This window comes from Haliotis rufescens, unplaced genomic scaffold (genome assembly GCF_023055435.1).
Source record: "Haliotis rufescens isolate VD_foot unplaced genomic scaffold, xgHalRufe1.0.p SCAF_6, whole genome shotgun sequence".
In the NCBI taxonomy this organism is placed as follows: Eukaryota; Metazoa; Mollusca; class Gastropoda; order Lepetellida; family Haliotidae; genus Haliotis; species Haliotis rufescens.
In genome coordinates, this window is record NW_025964334.1 from 13366891 (window position 1) to 13382208 (window position 15318).

Below are 15318 nucleotides of genomic sequence, written 5' to 3' on the forward strand. Positions count from 1 at the left end.
TATTGCTAGTAGTCTGAAAATGCATACATATTCTATATTTAAATCAAATTTTTGTGTTGAACCGTATCTTCTAAATATCAATATTGATAAATGTCGTACTGCGCTTTTCCGCTATTGTTGTAGTTCTCATACACTCCATATTGAAGTGGGGAGATATCATAATGTCCCAAGAGACCAAAGACTTTGTAACCTCTGTAATATTGGTCTTATCGAAGACGAATATCATTTTCTGTTAATTTGTTAAACATATAACAATCTTAGAAACAAATATATTCCTGGAAAATATTATGTCCATCCTACATTACATAAATTTAACATATTGTTGTCATCATGCCATGCTGAAACCATGAAAAACCTCTCATTATATATATTCCATGCCATGAATATCATGCCATGAAGTCCATTGTGGACCTGACTATCTAAATGTACAATTGGCTGATGGCCTATAGTGCGAAATGAATAAAGAAATATGTAACAAATGAACAGAAATGACTAAAAAGGATGTAACAAATGAACAGAAGCGACTAACAAGGATGTTATAAATGAACAGAAGTGACTTCCAAGGATGTAATCAATGAACAGAAATGACTTCCAAGGATGTAATAAATGAACAGAAATGACTTCCAAGGATGTAACAAATGAACAGAAGTGACTAACAAGGATGTAACAAATGAACAGAAATGACTAACAAGGATGTAATAAATGAACAGAAATGACTAACAAGGATGTTATAAATGAACAGAAGTGACTTCCAAGGATGTAATAAATGAACAGAAATGACTTCCAAGGATGTAATAAATGAACAGAAATGACTAACAAGGATGTAACAAATGAACAGAAGTGACTAACAAGGATGTAACAAATGAACAGAAGTGACTAACAAGCATGTAACAAATGAACAGAAATGACTTCCAAGGATGTAATATATGGACAGAAATGACTTCCAAGGATGTAATAAATGAACAGAAATGACTTCCAAGGATGTAATAAATGAACAGAAATGACTAACAAGGATGTAACAAATGAACAGAAGTGACTAACAAGGATGTAACAAATGAACAGAAATGACTAACAAGGATGTAATATATGGACAGAAATGACTAACAAGGATGTAACAAATGAACAGAAATGACTTCCAAGGATGTAACAAATGAACAGAAGTGACTAACAAGGATGTAACAAATGAACAGAAGTGACTAACAAGGATGTAACAAATGAACAGAAGCGACTAACAAGGATGTTATAAATGAACAGAAATGACTAACAAGGATATTATAAATGAACAGAAGTGACTTCCAAGGATGTAATCAATGAACAGAAATGACTTCCAAGGATGTAATAAATGAACAGAAATGACTAACAAGGATGTAACAAATGAACAGAAATGACTTCCAAGGATGTAACAAATGAACAGAAGTGACCAACAAGGATGTAATAAATGAACAGAAGTGACTAACAAGGATGTAACAAATGAACAGAAATGACTTCCAAGGATGTAACAAATGAACAGAAGTGACTAACAAGGATGTAATCAATGAACAGAAGTGACTTCCAAGGATGTAACAAATGAACAGAAGTGACTAACAAGGATGTAACAAATGAACAGAAATGACTAATAAGGATATCATAAATGAACAGAAGTGACTAACAAGGATGTAACAAATGAACAGAAATGACTAACAATGACTTGTCAGTATACATGCTGATACTACTACGCATGTTGCTACTGTTGCTAACTTTACACAAGACCTGGCGCAGGGATGGCCCAGTTATCTAAAGTGGCACAATAGCTGTGCAGAGCTGTGTCACTTCGGTGTGCCAGAAATCTATGACCATGGTTTGAATCCCAGATTCACCCTGATTATGTTTCTAGGTTTGTCAGCACCATACCTGTGCTTGTGGGCTTCACCATTGTGGTAAACGTCTGAGACCGCCTCACTTCGGGCTTTCCTCCCTCATTAAGCTGACATGCCTTGATATAGCTTAGGTACTATTCAAAATGGCATTCATATCTCATTCAATCTGAAAGAAACGGCAAAATCTGTGTAATTAATGCTTTAATATTTCAACGACAAATCAGTATGACTCAAATTGTATCTAATCTGACATTATTTTAATTCCCATTATGTGCTGATTTATTTGGCAGTATGCCAATTAACAGAGATACCATTGCATTATGTTTTGTATGAAAAATACGGACACAGCATTTTAAGAGGGAGGTTTCCAAAATATTGAAATCCTATCTCAGTCAAGTTTACTGCCCACAACAAACTACATTTGGTTTTCAAAAGGGGGTCTGGACCTCCTGGACCCCCCCGAATCCGCCCATGAAAAGCATGTTGCAGTTTACTGTTATCACAAAGTCAGTGGACCGTGGACTGTGCAGTATATTTATTCAGCCTTTTAATGATGCCGCATGGAGGCACACGAGGAAGACAACTATGCAGCTATGAAATGTATTTTACATTATTTTTTTCCACTTCCTGTATCTGTTGCAGCAAGGACCTGTATTGCCATGTGTGGCTTTGTTAACAAGATCACATTACGTCAGTCATGTAATCAGATGGGTTGTTTGCCACGTGGGAAGGGTGCACTTCTGAGATCCATTGTGCAACAGATGGTACTGACAATTTGCACACTTTGAGTTTCTGCTGTGAGGCGTCGGGTGTCACAAGTACTTTAATGTCAAATCTTTGACGAGTTAATTTTCATGACAGGATGACTATGTTGGTGTGGAGAGGACATGCTTGACATGTTTTGTTAAGGCGCGGTGAGGTAGCCTCGTGGTTGAAGCATGTGATGGCCGCAAGAAAGGCCTGGGTTTGAATAATACCTTCAGGCACAAAACCCTTTTCTTGTGTCCCTGTGATGTTGCAACATTACTTGTTGGTTTGTTGTTTAACACTGCTCTCAGCAATATTCCAGCTATATGACGGTGGTCTAAATAATCAAGTCTGGACCAGACAATCCAGTGATTGATATCATGAGCGTCGATCCACGCAATTGGGATCGATGACATTCTTCAACCAATTCAGCAAGTCTGACCAAACTATCCAGTTAGTCGCCTCTTACGACAAGCATAGTCGCCTTTTACGGCAAGCATGGGTTGCTGAAGACCTATTCTATCCTGGATCTTCACGGATCTAAAGACCTATTCTACCCTGGATCTTCACAGATCTGAAGACCTAGTCTACCCTGGATCTTCATGGGTCTGAAGACCTATTCTACCCCGGATCTTCACGGGTCTGAAGACCTATTCTACCCCGGATCTTCACGGGTCTGAAGACCTATTCTACCTCGGATCTTCACGGGTCTGAAGACCTATTCTACCCTGGATCTTCACGGGTCTGAAGAACTATTCTACCCCGGATCTTCACGCAATATTACTAAGTGGTGGGAAACAATATACAAATAATTACTCTTGGCGAGGTCAATGTCAATGTTGCGGCCTTGGTCCAGTCAAACCACCTCAGGTGTCGGGTCTCCGGGTCCTTGTTTTTCGCATATTTACCTCGTCAAGAGTAATCATTCGTTTTTGTTTTACCGAAAGCACTTTAAATTTTATGAAGCCTTTGAACCATCTTGTCAACATTTACTGCTTTATGAAACCATGAGAATGGGTATGGTGGTTACAGCCCTGGAATCAAAGTCAAGGCAAGATTTGTGATTCAAACATCAGCTTATCCTAGCAAGGCTAAGGGACTCAACTCTGCAAGGAGTTTTAGCCTTGCACTTCGTGGCCTACCATGCTCCAGTGAATTGAGTAATGGAAGAACTGGTGCCATAGAAATACCCGTTTGACCTTACAATGGGTCAGGACCCGTGAAGATTCCGGGGTAGAATAGGTCTTCAGCAACCCATACTTGCCGTAAAAGGCAACTGTGCTTGTCGTAAAAGGCGACTAACGGGATCGGGTGGTCAGGCTCGCTGACTTGGTTAATACATGTCATCGATCCGAATTGCGTGGATCGATGCTCATGATGTCAATCACTGGATTATCTGGTCCATACTCGATTATTTTACAGACAGCCGTCATATAGCTGGAATATTGCTGAGTGCAACAAACAAACAAACAAACAAACTAAAATGGGTCAGTGCTTGGGGATTCTGGTTTCAAATAGGGGTGGTCAGGTAGCCTACTAGTTAAAGCATTCGCTTGTCATGCCAAAGACCCGGGTTTGATTCCCCACATGGATACAATGTGTGAAGTCCATTTCTGGTGTCCCCCGCCGTAATATTCCTGGAATATTGCTAAAAGCGGCGTAAAACCAAACACGCTCACTGGTTTCAAAGTGGTCGACTCTGCTGGTTGGTAGGTGCTGCTTAATGACTCAGGTCTCTTTATATTTGGTGACATGGTTGATTGTAGGGCTGGGATGAGTCCGAATTTACTACCCGGGTATCCAGCCCCCTATTACCCGACCCTACCTGGGTACCCTCTGTAGGTCTCAAGAGATAGGTACAAAATGTCTGATTGGGCATTTTCTTACCATAGCACTGGCAAAATGTATTTAGATACATGTATTAAACAATCTATTTTTGCATACACTGAAGTTGACTCAAGTTATATCTTTATTCAAAGATATGAAAAGTTAGAAGGAATAGGTGCATAGTCAAAAAGAAATGCGAACATTTTTTACTTGTAGTGTAACCATAGAGTTCCAGATAAGTTTTAAATAATATATCACGTGACTAACCACGGGTCCGGGTAGTCCTGTGGGTACCTGGGTCCTACACAGGACCCACCTGACCCGAGGACCCGAGTTACCCGTCCCAGCCCTAGTTGATTGTATGTCATCGTACCCCTACGACATTGAGCATTGCTCACCATATCAATCACTGGGTTGTCTTGTCCAGACTTTGGTTTATTTACAGGCTTTTGTCATGGTGAGTGAGTGAGTATGGTTTTACGCCGCTTTTAAAAAATATTCCAGCAATATCACGGCGGGGGACACCAGAAATGGGCTTCACAGATTGTACCAATGTCGGGAATAGAACCCGGGTCTTCGGCGTGATGAGAGAACGCTTTAACCACTAGGCTACCCGACCGCCCCTGTCATGGTGAAATATTGCTGAGTGTGGTGTTAAACAAGGAGACATACATCCCCCATGTTCTGTGTAAGCCTACATATACCACCATGTTATAGGACCCGTGAAGATCCAGAATATGTCTTCAGCAACCCATGCTTCACGTAAAAGGATGACTATGCTTGTAAGAGGCGACTAACGGGATTGGGTGGATCACTGGATTGTCCAGACTCGATTATTTACAGACCGCCGTCATATAGCTGAAATATTGCTGGCGTTAAACATCAAACAAACAAACAAACAAAACCTTGTTATTGATCAGTGTATATCTGTAAAGCCTGTGTTCACAAGTGTTTATGATGAGGAGAGACTGGTCACATGTGGCCTGCAGCTTGACCATTGATTCCAACACGTCCACCTCGAGGTGGCACTTGACCCTTCACACTTTCTGTAGAGTGACCCTAAAGCCACCACACGTTACATCTACTACAGCTTTCTTGCAAATTGATTATATACTCACAGGAATCATACCAGCCACATGAAGACAAAATATAAACCTTTCTTGTTGTTGAAATACTCTTGTATATTGGTAAGTGGTAGAAAATAAAATGGGACACCCCCACCTACCCTATAAAAAATCCTGGTGTTTTACTATATTAATCTTGGTGGTTCTGTTTTTGTAACATATCAGAGAACGATCTTTTAGCAGTGCCCTGAAGCAAAACAATTGTTAACAAATTATTATTTTCTTTAAAAAATATAGGAGTCCCTCCCCCTGAAAGTCAAAACGTTGGTCCCTTAAGGTAGGGTGGGTGGGATAAGTTGAAATGATGTTTAATGTAGCGCTGTCTGTCTGTCTGTCTGGACTGATTTTATTGTGCTTGCCCACTGAGATATCATGCCGCAGTTTAACATGGACACAGCACTCAGACATAGAATACCGACTCCGAGCCAATGTCTTTTGGTATGACGCGTTTGGGGATCGAACCCCTAACCTTCTGCTCTCTGGGCAGACACTCTATCCACTACACCACGGTGATAGTTGGCAGACACTCTATCCACTAAACCACGGATAGAGTTCGTTGGTCCCTTAAGGTATTATGGATGCTTAATACTTTGTCAGTTACTCTTATTGTAACCTGTAGTGCAAGGGACAAAATAATTTCAAAACGAATCCATTGGTTTGTCTTCTTTTTGCCAGGCTGGTTGATCCTTCAATTACCTCAGACCACCTAGCTGGAAGTTTAGGCTAGGCGATGTGGCGGCTTGTTTTAGTGTCCAAACAGCTGTGTAATTGTATGCTTTAACAACTTACATCTCAATATAATCAATATGTGGACAATTAAACCTCCAAATATTGAAGACTAGTCAAATCATTTAAGATATTTGTTTCCGTGCTGACAAGAAAATATGGTGTCGTTGTGTGACATATTGTTTGAGGTAAATTTCAAAATTCTGACATACACATGACAGTGTATCCAGAGAGTGTACTTGAGGACTTTATAACTTGTTAATAGAACAGTGCTGGACATTGGAGGAGGGGGAAAATGTGAATGCCACAGTTATGAAGACTTCATCATTATCACTATCATCACCATCATCACCATCATCATGATGATCATCGTCGTCGTCGTCATCGTCGTCGTCATCATCATCAGGGCCTAGTGGTTCAAGCACTGACTAAAAAGAAGCGGGTTTGAGTCCTCATGGGTAGGAAGTGTCAAGCCCTTTCTTGGTGTGCCAGGGTTGACCCTGGATTTTGAAAAGACTTTGTATAAGGATTTATCCAGTACTTCAAACTAAGTGCCCTAAAGAAGTTGTTATCCATGAAAATGGGTAATGTTTTCTGGGAAATTTGGAAAAAATAATAATATTCTTATTAATGTTCTTAGATTCCGAGCAATTTTAACATAGTGTTTTAAAATTGCGTTCTGTGAATTAATGTCAGATTAAGGCTCTTCTTGTTTTCCTCTATATTGGTCCTGTTATTAGTGAAATACAAGTCATCACTACATACCTGTTACTGTAATTGTAACTATACAAATGTGAATTGGGATATTTATTGACATTTGCATTAGACTTTGGTTTGATATCGGCCTCTGAAACCAAATTCAAGTTGCAAAATAAACAAAAACAAAATGATGAGATGACAAGTAATTTGTTCCTGAAAAGGAAGGGTGGGGTAGTTGGTCTCCTAGACCCTAGAGAATAAATCTAAAGAGTCCAACTCAAGACTAGAATGGTTTAGCAAGTCTAGATTGTCTCAGTCTAGGAAATTAAGATTTGTTCTTGGCTCCATTTTTGCTTGGGCTGGGGCAGGGCTGGGGCTGGGGCTGGGGCTGGGGCTGGGGCTTGGGCTTGGGCTTGGGCTTGGGCTTGGGCTTGGGCTTGGGCTTGGGCTTGGGCTTGGGCTTGGCTGGGGCTGGGCCTGGGTGGGGTGGGTTGGGGTGGTCAGGTCTGGGTCTGGGCTGAGGATGTGCCTGGGGCTGAGCTGGGCTGGGCTGAGGACATGCCTGGGGCTGGGCTGGGCTGGGCTGAGGATGTGCCTGGGGCTGGGCTGGGCTGAGGATGTGCCTGGGGCTGGGCTGGGCTGGGCTGGGCTGGGCTGGGCTGGGGCTGGGGCTGTGGCTGGGTGGGGTGGGGTGGGGTGGGGTTGGGGTGGTCAGGTCTGGGGCTGGGCTGAGGATGTGCCTGGGGCTGGGCTGGGCTGGGCTGGGGCTGGGGCTGGGGCTGGGGCTGTATTCATGTTCAACTGCAGCATGGTATATCAGTGGGCTTGAGAAAAAAATCGCCATAGTCCGGAGTAGTACAAGCAGACGGACAGACGGACAGACAGACAGACACACACACATATGTGCATGCACATCGCTATATAAGTGCAATAATTCTGAATGCGACGTTAAACCCCATTTCATTCATTCTAAAATTCTAAAAAAATGACATGTATCTTCTCTGTATTCGCCATGGAGCTGAGACTGCTATTTCAATGCACACTGAGCATATTCCTCTGTGAGTCTTCAGCTTTACAAGTGGCATATTAAATATTTTTCTCAAAACTGGACAAATAGAAATATACTCTATCGGAATGATCATTCCCGTCTCACGTTCTGTAATAAGCTGAAATCCTGATCTTACATGACATTTACAATGCAAACAATTTCTGAGCCTATCAACCCAATTATTCTGCAAAGCTTTATTTATTTTCCATATGGAATGATTTCCAAAGCAAAACTGAAAACCTAAATTCCTATTTCATATTTTTTACATGGCACGTGCTAATCAAGCTACCTGGATGTTTTTCCAGGTGATATCATACAGGTAAGCTTGAAAGACAAACATCTCACCTGCCCAGTGTTTTAACACACAACAGGGGGCGGTTTATCCAAGCTTGTACGCCAAGCACCTGTTCAACATAAGCTCGTTGACAACAGGTGCTTATAACGTCTAATTCGCTTTCTAAAACATTAAGGTTTGGAAAACTTACAAGAGATATTTTCGTTGGACTGCGGCAGGTGTTTGTTTTCCCATTTATTAATTATAAGCCAGTTTTTTTAGGGAAATGTAAATAAATCATATTTTATCCCACCATCTGTGGCAATGGGATGGTAAATCTATAGCACGGGCCCATTCTTCAGGACATTGTGATGTTTTAGCTTTGATTTTAAAGATTTTAGATAAGTAAATTAATCATTGGGATTGATGTGTCTGGAGTGACAGTATAGGTAATGGCTATAGCTGGATTATGCTGTGACATCTGGGTGAGACAGGTTTAGCAACGTACGAAGAGATTGTGTTTCTCATCAACCTTTAAATTTGGCCAATCGTAAAGTTGTATAAAATCTTTGCTCGCTAAATTCACTTCCAGTAACACATTTTTTCGAGTTATTTTCATTATGTAATAATAATAATAATAATAGGCTATTTATATTTCGCATATTTCCACACCACTCAGGGGCATGCTCAAAGTGCTATTATTACCCCAGTCACTGGATCGATGGGCACTCAAGAATCATTCTCAGCTCCCTGGGGAGTATTCAACCCATGCTGCCTGTCTCATCCTACTGGGTACCCATTCACTGCTGGGTGAACAAAGGACCATTAATTGAACAAAGTCACTTGGGCAAAGGAGACGCCACATGCTTTACATGTGCTACAGCGTGGGGCAGGACCGAAGCCCTAGAAACTCTCAGGAGCCAAGCTGCCGAAACTTTCACCCATTCAAGGACTCTCCGTGACGGACGTTGCCAAACTTCACCTGATTTGTGACAAGTGCACAGGACCATGTGCTACGTATATTGCATTCCTAAGATATTAACATGCCTTTCTACTCTTTGTATCAATGTTTTCTTTAAATACAATTTAGGTTTGAATGGTTGGGCGATCAAAATAAACAATAAATAATAATCTAACTTACCTACCCTTTTGAATTGTTATTTGTTTGTTTGTTTGTTATTTAAAGCCGTGTTCCGCAATATGCCAGCAATATGACGGTAGTCTGAAAGTAATCAAGTCTGGACCAGTCAATCCGGTGATTGACATCATGAGCATTGATCTGCACAATTAAGATATGATGACATGCATCAACCCAGTCAGCGAGCCTGACCACCGATCCTGTAAGTCACCTCTTATAACAAGCGGGGCGGTCGGGTAGCCTAGTGGTTAAAGCGTTCGCTCGTCATGCCGAAGACCCGGGTTCGAATCCCGACATGGGTACAATGTGTGAAGCCCATTTCTGGTGTTCCCCGCCGTGATATTGCTGGAATATTGCTAAAAGCTGTGTTAAACCATATTCACTCACTCACTCAGTTATAACAAGCATGGGTTGATGAAGATCAATTCGAACTTGGTTCTTCACATGTGTTTTTTTTTTTAAAGAAACGTAATGAGACACAAGTATTTTTTTTTTCCTTTTTATATGGGATATGAATCTTTCATAAGTGCCAAGAGTTTAATTATTTTCGGAAGGTCCTCAGACCTGACGTTTTTTTGTGACAGGCATTTCTTGTTTTCAGAAAAGAATTTGTATCAAGTTTTTTCCCTGCAATCACCAAGTGAGTTACTGAAACTAAGCCTTGATCTAACACTAACAGGTTTGAAAAGGGAACATTTGGTCGGGATAAATGGATTATTTGTTCAGGTAAAAATCTGTGAAACAGATACCTGTAATTTATAATTATCTCTCAATCTGATGGTTAACCCAATGTATAGTCAAGGCAGGTAGTTTGGTATCATGCTGAGGAAGGTAGGGAAAACAGTATTTTAAGATAACAGTCTGCCTCATAAATGGACGTTTGCAATGCAATTTGTCTCTGAGAGTGAACATGGGTAACAGTGAATACTGTGAACCCAGTGACACCCTGTAAAACCCTGTGAAACACTTTACCTTGATACCCAACACCTCCCTTACAGCTACTGTTCTGGTGCCTAACAGGCAGCTTGGGTTGTATACTCCCCAGGGAGCCGAGAATGATTCTTGAGCACACACTGATCCAGTGACGTAATAATAGTGCTTTGAGCATGCTCCTGATTGGTGTGGAAATATGTGCAATATAGGTTATTATTCTAACGGTTTTGCCATCTGAGCAAAATGAGCTCAGCAGTTCTTGCAGTTTAGGGGGCCCAGGAGGCCCAGTGGACAAAGGCACCGCAATTCACCGTTCAGAGAAGCATTCCTTGGACACTCAGGAAACCTATGATCATGATTTTGAATCCCATTTGGCCCTGATTATGTTTCTAGGTTTGTCAGCACCATACCTGTGCTTGTGGGTTTCACTGAAATGGTAAACATCTGAGACCAGCATCACTTTGGGCTTTCCTCCCACATTCAGCTGACACGCCGCGATATAACTGGAATACTGTTAAAAGCAGCGATCAACCCATCTTATTCTTGCACTTTAATCTTTTGTTTTCACAGTTTGTTATGTGGAAAAGACATGTGGAGTTTGCATTGTGTGGACTAAAAATTTAGTGTTTATCAAAATATATTTCATCCTCTTTTCGGTATTGTAGGAATGGTGGAAGCAGTCAAGTATTTCTTTAATAAAATCTTTTATTACTCATAGGGTTAAAAATAACCGAGTTCATAAAAATTGTATGTGCAGTAGGGCAAATATTTCATGATTACCAGAGCATTCTTTACATCATCCAGATAGCATTGTTGACATCATTGAAATTTTATTGTGATGGAAGGTTGGAATGACGTTACACCAGAAACACATCATTGCTGAGGATTATGTATGTCAATCGACATTTGTGGTTTTCTAAGGAGGCAGTTGTGATTAGTGTATTTATTCCAAAGGGGATTAAGAAATAATGGGTAATAAAGAAATTATTACACTCGCATGTGTCTCACAACTGATTTTATGGTGTCCCATAAGGATGAGTTCTGGTGTCCCATAAGGATGAGTTCTGGTGTCCAATAAGGATGAGCTCTGGTGTCCCATAAGGATGAGTTCTGGTGTCCCATAAGGATGAGTTCTGTTGTCCCATAAGGATGAGCTCTGGTGTCCCATAAGGATGAGCTCTGATGTCCCATAAGGATGAGTTCTGGTGTCCAATAAGGATGAGCTCTGATGTCCCATAAGGATGAGCTCTGATGTCCCATAAGGATGAGTTCTGGTGTCCCATAAGGATGAGCTCTGGTGTCCCATAAGGATGAGCTCTGGTGTTCCCCATAAGGATGAGTTCTGGTGTCCCATAAGGATGAGTTCTGGTGTTATAAGGATGAGTTCTGTTGTCCCATAAGGATGACTTCTGTTGTCCCATAAGGATGAGTTCTGGTGTCCCATAAGGATGAGCTCTGGTGTCCCATAAGGATGAGTTCTGGTGTTATAAGGATGAGCTCTGGTGTCCCATAAGGATGAGCTCTGGTGTCCCATAAGGATGAGTTCTGGTGTCCCATAAGGATGAGCTCTGGTGTCCCATAAGGATGAGCTCTGGTGTCCCATAAGGATGAGTTCTGGTGTCCCATAAGGATGAGCTCTGATGTCCCATAAGGATGAGCTCTGATGTCCCATAAGGATGAGTTCTGGTGTCCCATAAGGATGAGCTCTGGTGTCCCATAAGGATGAGCTCTGGTGTTCCCCATAAGGATGAGTTCTGGTGTCCCATAAGGATGAGTTCTGGTGTCCCATAAGAATGACTTCTGGTGTCCAAATGGTGGACAAGTATGTGATACTGTAGACCTGTCCTGTCCCGGACTCCCCATGGGGAGACAAGTATGTGATACTGTAGACCTGTCCTGTCCCGGACTCCCTATAGGGAGACAAGTATGTGATACTGTAGACCTGTCCTGTCCAGGACTCCCTATAGGGAGATTTTACGAAACTCGTGTAAGAACTCCTGTATTTCCCAAGCGAGGACGAAGTATGACACACATGCTTGTATAAAAGTCTCTGTGCTTGGTTGTTATTGTGACCGTGATGGGACAGCGCATTGAGTACCAGGGTAGTGGTTGCAAATACAAACATCATCAATAAGATAAATATGTCAACACGTGGCGGTTATGAAGCTGTGATGTGTGGACTGCTCGCTGCCTCGCCTGTACCCTGTGCTGCATATCTCTGGACATAGAGTCAATATGCCGCTGTTTCTCATTATATCATCGTTGCTTGCACTTAAATTGTTGATTAATATCCATAGCATGATAGGTCACACGACTTACTGATAAACTTGCCTATTTCTTCTTTGGTTGTGATATGCTTTTCAAACATACAGTTCAAGTTCAGCCTCGTTTGCACATTGGCGTAGTTGATAAACTTCTTGATATGTTTTTAACAAAAATTGTGGTATTCTTTTCAAACTTGAAACTCATGTTCTGAATTGTTGTTTGCATGGTAGCGTAGTTGCTTGTTCATTACTCAGTCACACTGCGTGACCTGATTTTTGGTGTGCCATAAGGTTGAGCTATGGTGTCCCATAAGGTTGAGCTATGGTGTCCCATAAGGTTGAGCTATGGTGTCCCATAAGGATGAGTTCTGGTGTCATAAGGATGAGTTCTGTTGTCCCATAAGGATGAACTCCGGTGTCCCATAAGGATAAGCTCTGGTGTTCCCTAAGGATGAGTTCTGTTGTCCCCTAAGGATGAGTTCTGTTGTCCCCTAAGGATGAGTTCTGTTGTCCCATAAGGATGAACTCTGGTGTCCCATAAGGATGAGTTCTGGTGTCATAAGGATGAGTTCTGTTGTCCCATAAGGATGAGCTCTGGTGTCCTTAAGGATGAGCTCTGGTGTCCCATAAGGATGAGTTCTGGTGTCCCATAAGGATGAACTCTGGTGTCCAATAAGGATGAGTTCTGTTGTCCCATAAGGATGAACTCTGGTGTCCCATAAGGATGAGCTATGGTGTCCAATAAGGAAGAGTTCTGTTGTCCCCTAAGGATGAGTTCTGGTGTCCCATAAGGATGAACTCTGGTGTCCCATAAGGATGAACTATGGTGTCCCATAAGGATGAGCTCTGGTGTTCCCCATAAGGATGAGTTCTGGTGTCCCATAAGGATGAGCTCTGGTGTCCTATAAGGATGAGCTCTGGTGTCCCATAAGGATGAGTTCTGGTGTCCAATAAGGATTAGTTCTGGTGTCCCATAAGGATGAACTCTGGTGTCCCATAAGGATGAACTCTGGTGTCCAATAAGGATGATTTCTGGTGTCCTATAAGGATGAGTTCTGGTGTCCCATAAGGATGAGCTCTGGTGTCCCATAAGGATGAACTCTGGTGTCCCATAAGGATGAGTTCTGGTGTCCCATAAGGATGAGCTCTGGTGTCCCATAAGGATGAGTTCTGGTGTCCCATAAGGATTAGTTCTCGTGTCCCATAAGGATGAACTCTGGTGTCCCAAAAGGATGAGTTCTGGTGTATACAGTAGACCTGTCCTGTCCGGGACTCTTCATGGGGAGACAAGTATGTGATACTGTAGACCTGTCCTGTCCCAGACTCCCCATGGGGAGACAAGTATGTGATACTGTAGACCTGTCCTGTCCCAGACTCCCCATGGGGAGACAAGTATGTGATACTGTAGACCTGTCCTGTCCCGGACTCCCCATGGGGAGACAAGTATGTGATACTGTAGACCTGTCCTGTCCCGGACTCCCCATGGGGAGACAAGTATGGGATACTGTAGACCTGTCCTGTCCCGGACTCCCCATGGGGAGACAAGTATGTGATACAGTAGACCTCTCCTGCCCCGGACTCCCCATGGGGAGACAAGTCTGTGATACTGTAGACCTGTCTCTGACTTCCCATCGGGAGACAAGTTTGTTATACAGTAGACCTGCCCCGGACTCCCCATGGGGAGACAAGTATGTGATACAGTAGACCTGCCCCGGACTCCCCGTAGGGAGACAAGTTTGTTATACAGTAGACCTGCCTCGGACTCCCCGTTGGGAGACAAGTTTGTTATACAGTAGACCTGCCCCGGACTCCCCATGGGGAGACAAGTATGTTATACAGTAGACCTGTTCTGCCCTGGAAGCTTTTTGAAACAAGGGACAAACATTAACTCAGAACTCCCAAGGCAGTTTCGTCAAGAGTTTTTGTGGAGCTGTTTGTTTGCGTCAGCCTTTTAGTGCAAGTGATGCTGTGAGGGGAATACGGCCCTTGTAAGTCATTCCAATATTGAGATATTTTTGTAAAACCCATTTCATTGCGTATCAAAACCCAACAGATCACTTTTTTTGATAAAAAAACAAAGATTCAAGGTAACAATTTCAACACGCCAGTGATGTGCATATTCAAGAACTTGGTATTTGCAGAGAAGAGACTTTTGAGGTTACTCACATCCAAATCTCCCATTTTCCCCAAGTGGGAAACGAACGTTTTTGGTATTTCTACATAAGATAGATGAGACAAGTGTTTAGGTGAGTCTGTGCCACCGTCTCAAGTGTCAGAATGTATTTTTATTAATGATGCAAGGTGGAGGAGCGATGCAGACTTTAATCCATCTCTTTAAGTACGTCCTCTGTATGTCAGGAGACGTACAGTGTTGTCCCTGTATGTTTAAATCATTTTATTAGTGTCACAGGCAGCTGTAATCCTCGCTGGTGTGATATCTCCTTATCAGTGAAGCTGGTATAGATTTTGGCAGAAATGAACCAAATTAATTCCTGTTTGACAAATAAATCTATATAATTGTATAATCCCATGGTGGAAACTGGAGCGAAAGCTTGTCAATATTTTGTGGTGGATATTGACTTTGCTCGACATTGTAAGGGCCTGATGATGTTCTGGAAGCCACGTTTTGGCAGTCAATTTTATTGATGGATTCCTCGGCTGTTTTCTCCAGTTTATTCCGTC

General features: G+C 42.2%; 1 protein-coding gene across 1 annotated transcript in view; it reads left to right on the forward strand.

The window, feature by feature from the left end:
- Positions 1 to 15318, forward strand: part of LOC124135470 (tRNA (guanine-N(7)-)-methyltransferase non-catalytic subunit wdr4-like) — a 160568-nt gene that overhangs the window by 24288 nt on the left and 120962 nt on the right. The gene's annotated exons all lie outside the window — the stretch shown is intronic.